The following is a 17,755-nucleotide window of genomic DNA, read 5'->3' on the forward strand; positions in this document are numbered from 1 at the left end:
CGATCGTATCCGCTTCCTGTCTGGGATCCTGTTTAAAACTCGATTTTCTCGGTTGTTGTTTTTCTCCTCGCTGATCACTGTTTAACGTTGATCGGCTGTATCTTCAAGATGGCGGCACGGATTTGGAAACTATTTTCGCTGGCCGTTTCTCACGGATCCGCCGTGTGTTTAGAACCAAATGAACGCGCACTTTTAACTTATTTAGCGAGGTCTGTGGCGACATGAAAAAAACAAAAAAACAACAATAAAACGCTGGCACTGGTGAGTACATTATGAGATTAAACTCTGGCATGGAATGTGTTAAGCTTCATTTATATTCCATTGGGGGGGGGGGGGGGCGGCCGTATCGAGATGGGTCGAGCGGCTGTTTGGGAAACGGAAGGTCACTGGTTTGACCCGCGGCTTTGCCCAGTGAATGTGTTGGAATGTTTCTGAGCGAGATACTTAATCCCTAAAAAAGCCTCCCGGGTGCTCATCACAGCCATCTGAGCAGAAATCAGCTGGGTGAAGCTATAAGAGCAACTTCCCCTCCCCTGTGCACCAGAAAAGAATATCCCTTCCTCCCCTTTCCACTGAACGACAGTGTCACTTGCATGCAAGAGACGACCTTCAATCTTTCTTCTTTTCATTTAGAGTAGCCAAAAAAATGTTTTTCTCCCCAATTTAGTCGTTATGCCAATTAATTCCTCCCCACACACATTTCTGTGTGTTGTCACTGCTGTCGTATCCTACTGCCCCCACCGGCAGGACGTAGGGCCTTCTTCCTATACTCCTCCCGCCCAACACTCCCTGCTGACAGGTGCCGCCATAGCCCCGTAGGAGGACGTGCAGTGACCACCCTTCCCGCCCGGCTTCCCTCCCCCGAACACGGGCCAATTGTGTTTACAAAGACACCCGACAAAGCCGGATGCACCACGGTGGATTCGAACCCACAACCTCCAGGCAGGGACTTTACCCACTGCGCCACCTGAGCGCCTCGACGATTATTTATTATCCAAAGAGACTTACAATAAGTGCATTCAACATAGGTAGGGAACAAAACTACTAATCACCAGAAGTCTTAAGTGCATTCTCTTCTAAAACAAGCAACTAAGAGTATACCTAGCGCTAAGGTAAAAGTGCAATATATCAGCTACCTACTTTCTTAAACAGATGAGACAAATAGCACAATCAAATGAGCAAGAGCTAAAACAAATAAGTGTATCGACTAAACAAGATCGAATAAAACAATACAATAATAAAACAAGAGTTCGTACAACTAGTCAGCAACAAGCAGGCAAGGCAAAGAGGAAGGGTAGTGTTTCCTGAAGAGGTGGGTTTTCAGCCTGCGGTGAAAGATGGGCAGTGACTCTGCTGTCCTAACATCAGTGGGGAGTTCATTCCACCACTGTGGGGCCAGAACAGAAAAAAAGTCGTGACCGTGTAGATCGGCCAGAAGGACCACTGAGCGACGAGGCAATCAGTCGCCCCGAGGTGGCAGACCGCAGTGGTCGGGCAGGGGTGTAAGCATCGACCATAGCCCGGAGGTAAGAAGGAGCTGTTCCTTTCTCTGCCCTATAGGCTAGCACCAGGGTTTTAAACTGGATGTGAGCCGCTGCGGGGAGCCAGTGTAGAGAACGGAGAAGGATAGTTGTGTGGGAGAATCTTCAATCTAACAACGAGCTTCAATCTAACAACGTGCTGCGTTCCACGGTGTCTGAGTGGTAAACAGAAAGTGGTCGTTTTTACTGTGCTTCCTGTGCTCCACTGAGATGCCCAGCATTGTCATCGCATCGTTCATGGAAATGTAATGTTAGTGTTGCCCAAATTGTTAAGGTAGCACAAGTTCACACCAGAAAGGGCACTCCTTGAAGCGCAGGATTTTTCCAGGCTAGGTGACCTACCCAGGGTTGCGGTAGTCGTGGGTTGCAGCCGGCAGGACGTGAGAAAGCTGGGGGGAAATAACGTCTCTGTGACGTACGGTTCTTTCACATTTTGTTTCGCCCCCGATGGGCAGAAATTAAAGTGCTTTTGGAGGTGCGCTCTAACAGAGGCCCCTCAACATGTAATTCCAATTATTGATGACTCACGAGACCATTTGTACCCAATTTGGTGAAACCATCACGCAACAAACTGACATTTGTAGCATCTGTGAGAGAGAGAGAGAGAGAGAGAGAGAGAGAGAGAGAGAGCTGCATTCTCTTAAGTGTTCTTGGTTTCACATATGATCACAATATGAAATCGTGTGGTAGCTAATCACAAATAATAGGCTATTCATTTTTGTTACTACACGGCTTGGTTGAATGCTTGATTCTGATTGGTCAACCACAGAATTCAGTCTGCAAAAACCACAGAATTCAGTATGCAATAATGACTGCTGAACTCAGAAATAACAGGCCGCTGTCCAATCAAAGACTGGCTCATATCACTGACTCATATCAAGCTGCGGTGCTTGATTTTTGCCGTGGCAGCCAGATGTAAACATGTAAACACACACAGTCATTTACAGCTAAACAGTAACTAAAAAAATGTTTTTTTTTAAACATTTGAGGAGAGACATAGGCATTGCAGTAACATAACATTGATTCATATTTTGTGTTTTCCGAGCTGGACGCGTTGCACTGGACGCACCTGCCAGAAACTAATGGACTACTTTCATTACCGTAAGCAATGAAATCCTTTTAAAATCAGTTATTTGTGGGTCAATTTATTAATTTCTTTACTAAGTAGCCGTGTAATAAGCGGGATAATCAGTAGGGAGCCGGTCATCATTGAGAAATAAACCCCTTCAGGGTGATAAAGACCCCTACGGTTTGCGTCCGCGTCTAAATCACCCTGTCGGGGGTTTATTTCTCAGTAATGACCGCCTCCCTGTTGATTAGCCCTTGCTTAATATACTGTATGGTAATGGTATGATATATGGTGGCTTAACCGCCGCAGTAAAAGTTGGGTCCCCCGCCACCTCTGATCAATGTTATGGTGCCTCTATGAGTGTACTGTAAGTGAAATCGCTTTTGGCTCTGCATTGTTTAGAGGACGCTCAATGCGTGACTAAGTGGGAGAGTGCATGCAAAGTTTAACAACGATCAGTCCAGCGGTGTCTGAGATTTGCTGTACAGACACACAGACGCACGCACACGCACTCTCACACACACACACACACACACACACACACACACACACACACACACACACACACACACACACACACACACACACACACACACACACACACACACACACACACACACACACACACACACACAGTGGACTGTGACATCCCTAGTCATGATTAAATTGTATGTATTCCCACCTGAGGTTTCTGTACTAAAAAGGTCAGTTTTGGATGAGATGCCATTCCAGTCCTACAGCATAGAATCTTTGTCATATACTCCATCTTCATTATTATGGCTATACCTCATGCAAGGCACCACCATCCCAATCTGTAAACACTATAACTCTGGCTTGTAATGCTTACACACTATATATTATTGTCTTTGAACCTTAATCTCGTCTTTGTCTGCGAGCTTAAACCTACAGTATTCTAAGCCAAGACAAGCCTTTGTTCACCTTTTTATCACCATGTCAGTGTTGATGTTCATCTTTTATCCTTTGATAGAACTTCAAGTGCAGTTAACCTCCATTAACTTCCAATTGAGTCCGTATTCCAGTCTGAATTCACCCCTGGCTTTTGCTGAACTTTGTTTATGAACTTTGTTTATCCAACACTCTCTGACATAGTGCTAAGGCAAAGAAAAAAAACAAGCAGACACTGAGCACAAGCATTTTTGCATTTTTAGCTCAGAATGAAAGCGCACCGGCGGCATGACTAGCGACAGTTAGAAAAGCCAATACTGGGAAAGAGTATTGAATAAAAATAAACATGAATAAACACAGGACACACAAATGCATGTGCAGCACTGTATGTGCATGTGTGCGACTGTGCGTGCGTGCATGCGTATGTATGTATGTATGTATGTATGTATGTATGTATGTATGTATGTGTGTGAGTGTGTATATATATACAAGTAAGACGCGCGAACGCTGGAAGCGAACGCAGCTCGAAAATAATAATAATCGAAAGGAATGAGCAATTGTAGAGAAGTGGGTGGTACAGTGAAATTAGTGAGAACAGGGCCGGCAGAAGAGTTTGTGAAATGTGTTTGGTTTAGGCATGTTGCAGGCTGTTGTGCATTTTAATCAGAGCATCGTCTACATTCCTGGTGGTCCACTCTGGCGCACTCTGGCGGCTGCACACAGGCAGTGCACGCACGTGAGTCACATGGGGGCGCGAGCCAATGAGAGGGCGGCTGCACACAGAGACACACACACACAACCCGAGCACGGTTGCATAGTAAGCTCCACTTGGGCGGAGCTCCTTCCGCGTTCGCAATTACATACACACATACAGTACGTACAGAGTACATACAGTATGTGTATAATGTGACACATGGCTGGGGTGCATGGGTGCATTTAACACATTTCATACATATTTGACACACATACTGTACTATGTATGTACTCTGTTTGTATGTATATATATATATATATATATATATATATATATATATATATATATTCACCCCTGGCGTTTGCTGAACTTTGTTTATGCATTCTTTAACTCTTTAAGACCGGGAACGCATCCGTGTGTAATTTTTTGATTTCGTTGGGCTATTCAAAAATCTACAAGGCAGCTTGTAGATCTGCTATTTTTGAAAAATCATGAAAAGTTGTGCAAATATTAGATTTTTTTTCTTTTTTTTTGCGGACATTTGTAACTCAAATCTTTGCTTCTGGGGGTTTCCTGGAACTAAATATTTTACAAAATGATCGCTTTCAAAAAATATATAATCCAAGATTTTGCCACGAATTTTCACGATTTTTCAAAAATAGCAGATCTACAAGCTCGTAGCGCGGCACTCGGTGCCGCGCTATGAGCTTGAAGATCTGCTATTTTTGAATAGCCCAAAGAAATCTCAAAATGACACACAAACAGATGCGTTCCCGGTCTTAATGGGTTATTAAAAGGGGAACATGTTATTCTGCAGCACTAAAGGCAAAAAAACACTGAGCACAAGTTGCTTTTTTTTTTCATTACACACAACATACACACAAACACAGTACATACAGTATGTGTATAATATTTCATCGGTGACACATGGCTGGGGTGCATGGGAATACAATCCAATCGTCAGCATTTTACACATTTCATACATATTTGACACCATGAGGCAGGGAGGTCATGAACAAAAAAGGCCAGTAGTGAGTTCCATTGTGTCATTTCTTATCCAGAAGCCAGTACAATAACCCTATATTATGTCAGTTTACTGGAGAAGAAAGGACAGAAACCACCGAAAGCCACTGACAGCTTTCTAATTTTCTAATTTGTGAAGGACTATTAGGCGTAATTTATGCACATTTTGGGAGATAATGATATAATATAATAAAAATTCATATCATTATCTTCCCAAAGGTTTCTCATGGGGTGAAATATAGTTAAGCATCTAGATTAGGCAATTAATGTCAAAATAATTGACCTTGCTATCGCTTATCAGAGCTGCTGAGACTCCTTAACTCGTTAAGACCGGGAACGCATCTGTGTCATGATTAGATTTATTTGGGCTCTTAAAAAAATAGCAGATCTACAAGCTCGTAGCGCGGGTGCCGCGCTACGAGCTTGTAGATCTGCTATTTTTGAAAAGGAATCGTGAAAATGTGTGCAAATCTTTGAATATATTCATGTACATTTTTAACTCAAATCTTTGCTTCTGGGGGTCCCTGGAACAAAATACTTTGAGATAGGGGTCCGTGGACAAATACATACATTTAGGGGGGTCCTTGACATGAAAAAGGTTTGAGAAACACTGATATTAAAGCAACATAAATTTTTTCCAAAAAAAAGTTAGGATTTAGAAGACATTTGTAGAATCCCCAGAAGCAAAGATTTGAGTTACAAATGTTTGCCTTAAAAAATATATATATATATTCAAAGATTTGCACACATTTTAAATTTTTTTTATAAAACAGCAGATCTACAAGCTCGTAGCTGTGCCGCGCTACAAGCTTGTAGATCTGCTGTTTTTTGAATTGCCAAAGAAATCTTCAAATGACAGATGCGTTCCCGGTCCTTAAGGGTTAACAAAGACAGATAGAATATTGGTGGCATACTAGTACATGCAGGTATGCTGAAGGGCAGTAACACATTAGAAGATAAATCACTGTTTCCCAACCAGTGGGATTCAACGCAACAACAAAAAAACGTGGGTCAGTTCTGCTGTCAAGAGCAACTTAGATAAAGTATAGATTACATAATTAAGATTAAACATGCTTTATTATTGATTCAAATTGAGGTTCCCTTTGCAGACAGTCTCCACGCATCAATCAATTCAGCTTTCATTAACTTCAGCCGCAATGCTTGTTTATAGAAGGTTTTAGAAGGATGAAACTCAATGACAGCATTATGTTTTATACTTCACCCAGTTGCAGAGAGAGTGCAGGACAAATATTAACATATTCAATTTTATTGGCATCCACTGTCTTTGTTGCGTTTTTCCCTTTAATCCCATTATAATCATTAATCTCATACTAACAAAGCAACAGATTTTGCTCTTATAAACAGTTGCCATGGAGACTTGAGATCATTATTTATCCAACTCATAATAGTCTCTGGAATAAAGATAGATTTCGAATGCTATTATTCTCTTGGACACTGAACTGTGAAATATGCTGTGCCACATTTATTGATAAAATTATAAATCTTTTTAAAGAATATTGATTTACAAAGTATATTTATAAATCCATGACCTACGTATGTGCAACGTGTAGCCAACATGGATTCAAATAATCTGGTACATTTCGTAACATTTTAATGGCCATATGGACAAAATATAAACAAATGGCAAAGCCTAAAATATAGCCTATGGCAAAAAAAATTGCAACATAGAACAGTATAATGGCAGAAGCTGTGACATAGACAACGACATGCATTGAGGGCAGTATGATCCGGTAAACTAGGTTATTCCTCAAAAGAATCAAGAAATCCCTGTCAGTCATGCAACTTAATGTATTTCTATACGATATCCCTTGGGCCTTAATTAAATGAAAGGTGACCTTATAAAAACACAAGTTCACCTCCTTGCCTTCAGCAGCAGCAATAGTCTGTCTAAATACAGGAGGGGCTACATTTCACCCTGATACACCAAGGACAGCCAAAAGAGGCGCACAGTACATGTTAAAGCCCAACCCATGCTGGATTTGTGGGGCTGATGCTGATACGGTAGTCAGAAAATTCAGATATCAATATATCGGCCAATATTCTTTGTGTGTGTGTTTGTGTAAAGAATATTGGCCAATATATAATAGCACACACACATAAACTCTAGTACATGTTCATTAGAATGGCCCTACTGGCAAAACAAATAGCTTTGCCAAGCAGGCAGCAGCAGGCTATGTTTGTTTTTTATTCCCCAAGCAGCAAAGCACAATTTGAAAAGACAACACAACATAAGACTGTTATATGACAAATGGGTAATGACACAACCCAGTACACATGTTGCTGTGATACCATGACAACTAGTGAAGAACAGTAGTCCGTTGGTGCCTATTACTATAAGCCTAGAGGGACCTTTTATTGGCACTTGACCTCCTAGTCAAAACAGTCCTATAACGTGGTTGTTTGGTCACAACCCACCGAGTGACAACCACTGTTTTCAGTTATGACAGACCACGTGACTTTCCAACGGCGGTTTCGACGTAGAAGCAAATGCATTGAAACTTTGGTGTGAATATACTGTAGGTCCACAGGACAGAGCTACTTTGTCATTGAGCAACTGTGCGAAAGCTTATTATGCATAGAGTGATCTGAGTGCTAAATACTGCAAGTCTCGAACAAAGCGAAAGATCTTTTTTTAATGTCACCTACCCTAATCCAAATGCAATGAAAATGAGGCTTTTAACAAGAATAATGCCTGTCGTGCTATTCTGAGAAACTTGTACGTCAGCCTCAAGGTCTACAAAATGACCTAAATGTTCTTTCTCAGTGGAGTGTCCTGTGAAGCTGAAAATGGATGATGGGTAAGAGAGGAATTAAAAAGCAGGAATTAATAACAACACCAAAAGAACTACACTACCTGAAGTGCGAATAACATGACAAGGTTAAAGCTGTTTTTTCAATAGAACACATCCAATAACTGTGACAATGTACTGTAAGCAAGGACACAAAGATAATACACTGGCTAGATGAGTAACTTTTGTTACTTCTCTGCAGCAGAGCTTTCACCGTCATCACCCAATACTTGGAGAAAAGTAACCTGGTGAATCAATGGTTCAGGAGCCTATCTCCTGTTTCTGTTGCATGAGGAGGCTTGATGTGCAAGTACAACCCCTGGACATGACGCTAGTATGTCGCGTATGGGGACTTAACCCCCAATCCAACCCTTGATGCTGAGTGCCAAGCAGAGCTAGGCATTGGGTCCAATTTTTATAGTCTTTGGTATGACTCGGCCAGGGACAGAACTCTGACCTCCCGAATCTCATGGGCGGACACTCCAACCAAGTCCACTGAGCTGGTTTGGAGCAAAGCTAAGCAACAATTTCCTTGATCCACCTACAGACACCGATGTTTTCCCCCCTATATTACTGGGAAGCAGATTCGTAAGGAATTTAAAAAAGGGAGCTGCCATCATTGTTCAAATACAGCAGACGTTTTGCTTTGGAAAATGTATCTATCATTTCAAGAATCTCTGTTGTGTGTCTGCCTCTCTCTTCACAAAATACATATTTATGCTCAAACACAAAGTCTTATATCTTATATAGTACATGTGCACAGTAATAATCTGTATAGTTTGTATGAATTCACTCAGCTTTATTGCCACATCACAGATTTCCAGGTATAAAACCGTAGGTCACACTCAAAATCTTTTTTTCACTTGGATTCCTCGGATTATGACGCAACTCCCCATATACTGTACATTGGCCCCAACCATTTGTGCCAACTATATTTTCCACAATTTTGTTTTCTTCAATACACACTTTTTACCTCAAATCCTACAACTTTTGTCCAAACTTACACAAATCGGTACATGAAGTCAAGTGATCAAGATGTATCAGTATCAATTTTTTGTTTTTTGTTTTTTTAAATGACGTCGGTGACGTCATTGGCACTCTGGGCTTATGAAACACGTGACGTCGGCGACGTCAATGGCACTGAATGAGTTAAGGGGTGGCGGCCCGCCACTGCTTAATGCATATAGGGGAAACACTATTCCCCGAAGTTGGTGTGTCATAGATGACTGACATTATAGCACGGCCCCCAAGTACTCTGATAAGGGATACTGCACTCTTGACAACTGCACTAGTTTTGATAAACTACACATACTGTACCTATATGGAAGACTTGCCCAGGACTAGAATTACCCACGCCTTCAGCAATCCCAACAAATCACAGGACGTCCTCTGCTAATACCGTTCCTATGTGAACAGGGCATTAGTGATTAATGGTTCTAGCTAGAGTATATCGTCTTGATAATAGCTGAGGCCAAGTGGCCACATGGGGAGGAGGCACTGGGGTGTGGATGTGAGCAGAACAGTAATTCTCAAGCAGCCTTCAATGAAGACACCACAGCTTGTCTACATTGTATTCAATGAAGACACCACAGCTTGTCTACATTGTATTCAATGAAGACACCACAGCTTGTCTACATTGTATTCAATGAAGACACCACAGCTTGTCTGTCTACATTGTATTCAATGAAGACACCACAGCTTGTCTACAGACACCACATCTTGTCTACATTGTATTCAATGTAGACACCACAGCTTGTCTACATTATATTCCTTATTAGTCCAAGTTTACCAACCAGTGGTCCACATACGATACGATACGATACGCCCATATACGATACGCCCATATATAGGCAGGAACACGGCCACGTCACTATGACTCAGACACAACCATAAACAAACCCGATACGCCCATATATAGGCATTTCACTATGATTCAGTCATAATCATAAACAAACACGATATGCCCATGCTGGAGATCCGGTTGTTCAGAGCCACAGATCCGACCGCTATGCCCATATATGGTCATGTGTACATATGGGACCGACCGACCAACTTCAAACTCTGGGTGCACTTCGACAAGGACTCGAGGGAGTGCAGTGTCCTAGACCAGTGATTCTCAACCATTTTAATTTCAAGGACCCCCAGTTTGACATGCTTTAGGCTACGGACCCCCATTCAATGGCATTTCTATCTCTGGGACCCCAATTTATATTGTAAAATCAATCAATGTTAAAGGGATACTTCACTTTCGGGCCGGGGAAACATTTAAAAAATATATTAAAAATAAATGAAAAAAGTTATGGAAAATTCATGGCCCCCTCACGCATTAGAGTGTCCTACTAATGCGTGAGGGGGCCATGAATTTTCCATAACTGTTTTCATTTATTTTTAATATATTTTTTAAATGTTTCCCCGGCCCTAAAGTGAAGTATCCCTTTAATTTAACTCTGAGAGTGTACAGTGTAAACCATTTGTACACTCTCTGAGTTACAGACCCATAAGGGTCCATTTGGTTCCTAACTATCCATCATTTAGCTGGGGACCCCCTGGAACTCCCTCAAGGACCCCTGGGGGTCCCCGGACCCCACTTTGAGAACCAATGCCCTAGACACCATGACTCAGACATATCGGTCGGTTCAGCGGTGCGACGTAGGTGTGAGGGCCGCATAGCGGCCCGAACCTCTAGTTGTCTATAACTGGCCTCCAAAATTAGCTGGCCCTAGGTAGGCAACCGGGACCTGCGCAGCGAGGACTGCACTTTTCTAGTTTGAAATATCCCAGTGGTCCTCCAGAGCCAAACGAAAAGGTTGAGAGAGAACCACTGAATTAGTTCCACTGTGCCTTGCAAGTTACTTACATGTTTAATTTTAGACATGTACTGCAGGCATTTAAGTTGCTCTTATCTGGAGCGACTTGAAATCAGCGAGGGGCTTCACTGTCTTGCTCAAAGACACTTCAACGTGCCTGTTGATGGATGCTCATTCGATGCAGTGAGGACAGTGGGGATTGGGACATTTTCCTTTCTGAAATAGGACAGACTATCCAATGACTAACTAGTCTGCCTCCATTACAACTGCTGACGTTGTGTCCACTTCTTCCACTGTAGCAAAACCATTGTACAGCACAAATCTAGAAACTCATTATCTGCCAAGTACAGTACAGGTACAGGTAGCTCAGCTGTACAGGAATTTGCCTAGACGCCCAATTGTTCAACCGATCGCACAATATGACAGTGCAAAAAGAAATGGCTGATAATGAGCAAGATTGTAGCTCAGTCTCATCGCACTCTGACGCATAACAAACGTAAAAGACAGCCAAAATCATACAGACTGAAACCTTTAGTAATGCTGGTGCAATACACTGACACCCACTTAGAAAGATAACAGCACAATGACAGTGAGATGAGGAGTTCCACATGTAAAGTATCATGGCTGACCCAATTTGCACCGTAGGCATTTAGCAAACACTCTTATCCACAGTCCTGGGCTCCAGTAGTATCCTCTTCCTCTTTCCACTCTGGTCCCCAGACGTAATTTCCCCCTTCAAAGGTTTTGCTCCTGACATGATCACGGGTGAGCCTTCAACCTCCTGAGAAGGCTTTCTAGATTACTTCCTGTCAGCTATAATCACTATCACCGTCATCAGTGCTTCATGCTATTTGCCTTATTCCTTTTACTTAGCGTCTGTGGCGGGACCTCTGTCCGATGCTGACATCTGACTAGAACACAGTCAAATTCATTTTCTGAGAGTGGAATGTTTTTACACATGAGAGTACATTTTTCTACTCTCAAGAGTAAAAATAACACTAACCGAGAAAAGGAATTATTGTATGATGAGGGAATGCATAACCATTTCTCTTCCACTATTTTTCGACACAATCTGCAGGAGTAGCAGCAAAATATATGCTTAGAAGAAAATACTAAATTGCAAAACAAATAAAAATATTCTTTTGCCGGAAATTAGCATGGCCTACATGGGAACATATTTTATAATTGTATGCCCTACTGGCCAAAACATATAGCACCACCATGAGGCCTACTGGCAGCATACACAAAAACATTGTCACAGATGGGTCCAGCATTATTTGAGATCAACTTCGGTCTCGTGCAATCACAGAGAGCTGAAGGACAGATATGTGAGTCTGTTGTTCATGCAATACAGGCTCAGCATTCAACACTATAGTCTCAGCCTCGACACTAAACTCAGAGACATCGAGCTGCACCCGAGCATGTGTGCGATTGGATACTGACGAACCGCCGCCACGTGGTGAGAATGGGCAACATCACATCTGACCCCCTGACTCTCAACACAGGAGTCCCCCAGGGATGAATGCTGGGCCTTCTCCTCTATTCCCTGTACACACACGCCTACATAGCACACGCACAGTTCCAATATCATCATCAAGCTGATGAAACGACGAGTCCGCCTACAGGGACAAGGTCACTTCATTGGCTCTCTGGCGTCAGGAGGACATGGCGTCAGGAGGACAATCTTCATCGATGGTGTCGCTGTGGAAAGGGTCCTCAAAATTTTCTAGTTTTTCCTCGGCATACACATTGATGAGGACCTCAAGTAGTGGGCCTCACCAGTCTCATTAAACTACAAATGATGGCGCATGCACAGAAAGAAGAAAATAATTCTACCCACTTCTTTACACCTGTAAACCTGGGATGAGACAATAAAGATGATTCGGATACTGAAAGACAGGGGTGAAAACATCATCTATAATAATACACTATAATAATAGGTGTACGGTAAACCCTACTAGTGGAAACCGGTATTATGACCATGGAAGTAAACGGATATTGCACAAAATAAAACATATTGTGCATGTCTTTCCCTCCATGAAATCTGGTTTCCTTGCCACATCTCTCGGCCCTGGACACATAAATCTGAATTTTCTCCCTGATCCTCGAGCCACACACCACACAGCCATTTATTGCGAGACAGCATCTGTGTCCCATATGTCTGAGCAGATGAACAAACTGGCTGAGGAAAGTCATTTGCTTGTGGTCACACTCTTGAGTCCAGGGCGTCATCGCATTATGAGCCTTGCTACATGCAGAGTGAATTATGGCAGGAGGAGAAAGCCGCGTGGCACTACAGATGAGCCTACCGCCTGTCCAATGAACTGGAGTGGTGGAGGTAGAGGCCTGGTGTATACAGCTCAATGGGAAGAACATGGCGCCAACGTTGCCAGCGTTATAATAACCACTTAAGCCTGATTCACACGTTGTCGCGGGGATCATTATGTGTGTTATTTTTGCCATGCGTCATCTGTAAACTACGGTGCATAAATTAAGCATAATAGGCCTAGGCTTTTTTTGTTGTTGTCATTTTCACCCGCCCAAAAAATAGGGATGCCAGGGTTGATGTGGTTAAGGGGGTTCCACTCCCATTGCGTCCATGCGTGCTAAAAATGGATGTACTTGTGGTTTTGTAGGTGTTTCGGATGAAAGCATCCACTGGATGACAAACAGCATGAAGGGTGAAACGTCTGAAAGGCAGGTGGGCTAAAGGACACGCAGCTTTGTCAGATAAAGGAGATAACGAGTCCCATACCCAGGCTGAGACGACATCCATCATTTGACTCTTATAATGTATGGCAACTTGATGTCCACACTTACAAAACGATTGCTGGTAAACAAATTAACAACAAACAACAACAAAATCATTATGAGGTCCCTGGTGTCTCTCCTCTGTCTGCCCTTAGTTTCTGTCTGCCCTTAGTTTTCCGTCTCTCTACACTGAACAAAAACACCATTATGAGATAATCCCCAATTAGCAGGAACATGTGTTTTTGAAATTGTACTGTACTTTAAGTCACATATTTTGATTAACTTTCTTTTTTCTTAATGGACATTAATGGGCATTTAGGGATAAAAAAAAAAATAATCAGATTCTAATGCTGAGTTTAAGTTTGACACTGATTAGCCTTGTTTTATATACCCACTAATTGGATGATGACGTCGTGTAACGTTGAACTGGGCAAGGCGGGGGGGGAGCCTAAACACTCATGATTTATTGTTAACCTTTATTTATACTGTACTGTATACAGTAGTGGTTTGTTCTCCAAGTGGGGTCTGGGGACCCCCAGGTGTCCTTGAGGGGGTTTTAGGGGAAGATCTACAAGCTCACAAAGCGTCACATCATGACACGTTGAGGGTTTGCAGATCTTTCTTCTTTTTTTTTTTATCATTAAAACATTTGAACAATTTGGAATCTTTTTGAAACATTTTAACAACACAAATCTTGTATGGCACCAAATATTTTCAGATGGGGGTCCGTGGCCAAATACATATACATTCGGGGGTCCTTCACACGAAAACGTTTGAGAACCACCGCATATAAGGTACTGTAGGTTGACTGTGCTCTTTTACAGCAACACCCTGTGCTTAACAGACATGTCTTTTTGCTTGCCTACAGATCCACATACAGTACATGTACCCCTGCTGGCATTGGATCAAACGCTCCACCTGTGCCTCTCCTGTGCTTTTTCGCTGACTGTCCACTCTCTCCTCCTCTCTGTAATGTCACCTTTAACCTACAGACAGAACTAACATGTGGGGCTGGGCAATATGAGACTAGATATCGTCTGGGATTTTGCATATGTTAATATCGTTATGTGGCATAAGTGTGTTGTCCTGCTTTAATCTATTCAGACTTATTGTATACCTTCACAAAATAGCGATAATATGCAACGCGTCATGAGCTTGTAATTTGAGAATATTAATGATTAAACATAAAACTGATATCATCGCAATATGACATTATCGTCACAATATCGATATCGAGATAATTGGTCAAAAAATATTGTGAAATTTGATTTTGTCCATATCACTCAGCCCTACTAACAGGATGACAGCTAAACGTTATGCTCAAAAGTAACACAAATGTTTGATGTTTTAACCCATTGAGACCTGAAGCCGATTCTACATTGTCTCCTAAATCTCAACAGTATTCTGAAAACGTATGTTTCTATATCAGTGGTTCTCAATCTTTTTCATGTCAAGGACCCCCAAAAAATGATATGTATTTGGCCGCGGACCCCCATCAAAATACTTTGTTCCAGGGCCCCCCAGTAGCAAAGATTTGAGTTAAAAATGTTCGCTTTAAAAAAAGATATATTCAAAGATTTGCACACATTTTCACGAATTTTCAAAAATAGCAGATCTACAAGCTTGTAGCGCGGCACTCGGTGCCGCGCTATGAGCTTGTAGATCTGCTATTTTTGAATATCCCAAAGTGTAAAATAATGCTTTTTAGCTCAAATCTAAAAATGGCACAGTTCCAGGTCTTAATGGGTTAAACTCAACGCAGAAATGCATGACTATGCACACTTTTAATGAGTAAGCCTATAGCCCATAGGACCTGGTCCTCAATCCATTCAATTAAGAAATATTGGATAACATGTTGACTCACTGACCCCTTTACCTTTGAGCAGGACTTGGCCAGCTAAGCTCCTTTTCTATGGAAAACAATCATCATCAAAAAATAAAACCTAAAGGTGTGTAAAAGCCTACCTGGAAAACCTCTTTCTGCAATCCCATCAGATCCACTTTTTTTACCTGACTTGTTGGGCTGACTGTAGGCTTGCTGTGCTTCTGTAATGGATGGAGCAGATTTCAATGAATGAACTCATATTTGGGGTTCATCATTGAAACGTCAATATAACGTCATAGTTTAGTGGGCGTTAGAAAGCTACATCAAGCACTGACCAAGAAAATTAAGACAGACAAAATAGGCCTATAGCAAGAATGAACTGCACTTATTGTGCCCTATCCCCTGTGCCACAACAAGCCCCACTCTGTTTCGTCATAATACATCCAAATCAACACACATTAGGAAATAATGGTGGGGGGGGATGAAATCCATCCTGAATAAAAAAAAATAAACAGTTTCCACAGCTCTACCTGGATTAGCCTAAGTTTCTATGCTCACGTTAATTGAAGTGATATTAATTAGCATCAACAAACTTGATAATTTGCATGTTTGGATAGGCTAAGGCAAAACGCCATCGGAAAAAAGATTTACGGAACAATTACCTACAAGATTTGGCTCTCATTTTGGCCGTTTTTTTTAGGGGAGTGGTGAAAGCAGACAGCGGTTTTAACCTGGCAATAAAGGGGGCTTTTATATTCCAAGGTTAAGTTATAGCAGCATCGTTTTCTCTGCTCAACAGTGTTGTCACTGGTTGCGGCAGCCAATTTCTAACAGTAGAATACCCAGGGGACAAGAAAGAGAGATTAAACCCACATGCCTAGAGTTACACCAGAGCTCCGCATTTATTAACAGAGACATTGTTGCCGTAACGAGCAATTAAAGGAAAAGTGTGACAATTATAGCCTACAGCCACGTAGAAGTGTCGCATTGCCTTTTTCCGACGGTGAGAACTGTCCTGACAAGTCGTCTCATAGACTAGAAAATCATTCCCACCGTCGCGCCATATCGTCTAGTGTTTGCCTTGTGTGAGAGATAGGCTACATGTGTTTAATGCTGCGTATGATGAGGAGGCACCCCACATTAACCCAGTTAAATGTCCAGGTAAATGTTTATCACCACCATACAGTATATATACTGTGTGACAGCAGCCGTTCTAATCTAAAGCCACTTCATACACACGGAGCGATCGGGGGGAACCTGTTAAGCCATCAATTATGCGGTACATACATGCATACAAACAGCAGTTGTTGCATGTGAATGAAAACACCGCAGTCCAAACACACGTTTACAACAATTTCCCAGCACGACAGTCAATGAAACCACATGTAAAAAACATCCCTGATCCGTGCGGGAGTCTATAATGCAATATTAACTATTAAAGGACAAACAGGAAAAAGAAAAGAAAAGAAAAATCTCACCAGCAGAAAGCGCGTTGTCTTTTAATGTCTTTCGACTTTCGGGTTGGTTTCCTTTGGAGTTATTAATTCTGTCGGCTTTTTTTTTTTTTTTTTCACGTTTTGCTCCTATAGTTGATTTCTTTCCCGACAGTTATTATATTGTCCTGTCAGTGTTGTCCACTGGGGCTGAATAAATGTCCCCAGCGATGAGAATGACAGGGAGATCAGCGTCTCTTCTCTCTCTCTGCAAAGCTCTGCCCTCTTCAAACTAACCTTCCCGCCCCCTCGTTCTGAGCGTCGCAGATTGGTGAGCTGGTCAGACAGGAGGAGAGAGGCAGGAGCGTTTCAAAAAGCCCGACGACTGCTGTCGCACGGTGACGGGCCCCAATGTCAACACACACACGCGCGCGCGCGCGCACACACACACACACACACACACACACACACACACACACACACACACACACACACACACACACACACACACACACACACGGTTGAGTGGAGTCCCTCAGGGCTCTATACTAGTGTATTTTCTGTTTTGTTATTGTGGCGATACCAAAACTTTGACTTTGACAAGCTCACACAACGCGTTGCGCGCGCGCGCGCACACACACACACACACACACACACACACACACACACACACACACTCACAGTTGAGTGGAGTCCCTTAGGGCTCTACACTATAGTGTCTTCTCTGGGGGGGTTTGTTATAGGCTCTATGCACAGCAGCCATATTATCACTTCCTTCACAGGTGTTACCAATGATACTAATGAAGGCTCTGTTTCATTTAGTGTAGCACAGTGGTTCTCAAACCTTTCAATTTCCACGACCCCCATAACTCTGAGGTCCATTTGGTTCCATTTCA

The 17,755-nt window shown here is 42.4% G+C and overlaps 1 protein-coding gene across 1 annotated transcript in view; it reads right to left on the reverse strand.

Moving 5' to 3' along the window:
* Positions 1-17,106, reverse strand: part of gabra3 (gamma-aminobutyric acid type A receptor subunit alpha3) — a gene marked incomplete at its 3' end in the record, with an annotated part of 197,650 nt that extends 180,544 nt beyond the window's left edge. Inside the window, exons 1-2 of the mRNA XM_080435861.1 lie at positions 16,905-17,106; positions 15,567-15,647 (exon numbers count right to left, since the gene is read on the reverse strand). The remainder of the gene's footprint in view (positions 1-15,566; positions 15,648-16,904) is intronic.
* Between the last annotated feature and the right edge of the window lie 649 nt (positions 17,107-17,755).

The sequence above is a fragment of the Gymnoscopelus braueri genome (genome assembly GCF_963280865.1).
Source record: "Gymnoscopelus braueri genome assembly, chromosome: 8".
In the NCBI taxonomy this organism is placed as follows: Eukaryota; Metazoa; Chordata; class Actinopteri; order Myctophiformes; family Myctophidae; genus Gymnoscopelus; species Gymnoscopelus braueri.